The sequence below is a fragment of the Egretta garzetta genome, unplaced genomic scaffold (assembly GCF_000687185.1).
Source record: "Egretta garzetta isolate BGI_Z169 unplaced genomic scaffold, ASM68718v1 scaffold345, whole genome shotgun sequence".
NCBI classification, from domain to species: domain Eukaryota; kingdom Metazoa; phylum Chordata; class Aves; order Pelecaniformes; family Ardeidae; genus Egretta; species Egretta garzetta.
This window is the reverse complement of record NW_009259692.1, coordinates 507,052-507,358: the sequence shown is the minus strand read 5'-3', so window position 1 is coordinate 507,358 and position 307 is coordinate 507,052. Positions and strand designations below refer to the sequence as shown.

Below are 307 nucleotides of genomic sequence, written 5' to 3'. Positions count from 1 at the left end.
GCCTGGGGTTGTGCGAGGCAAAGGCAGAGCTGGCGGCGAAGCCCCCGTCTCCTGCCTCCCTGCCGGGGCTCTGCCTGCTGAATCATCTTCCTCGCGCGGGGGAAGCAGGGCTTTGCAGGACGGGGAGAGCCGGTGCCCCGGGAGCACCCCTGCCCCAGCCTCTGCCCTGGGGTCTCCTCCCTCGGGGTGGGGAGGGGGTGGCAGGGGGTGCCTGTGCCACGGGGAGCCCCGGCTCCCCCGTCCCTCCAGGGCCGTTGCCACTGCCCTTGGGGTGCGGCCGGGGCTGTCTCTTGGGTTTAGCTGCTGG

General features: G+C 73.0%; 1 protein-coding gene across 1 annotated transcript in view; it reads left to right on the top strand.

Moving 5' to 3' along the window:
• LOC104126334 (RNA-binding protein MEX3D) overlaps positions 1-307 on the top strand; it is a 29,478-nt gene that overhangs the window by 4,613 nt on the left and 24,558 nt on the right. The gene's annotated exons all lie outside the window — the stretch shown is intronic.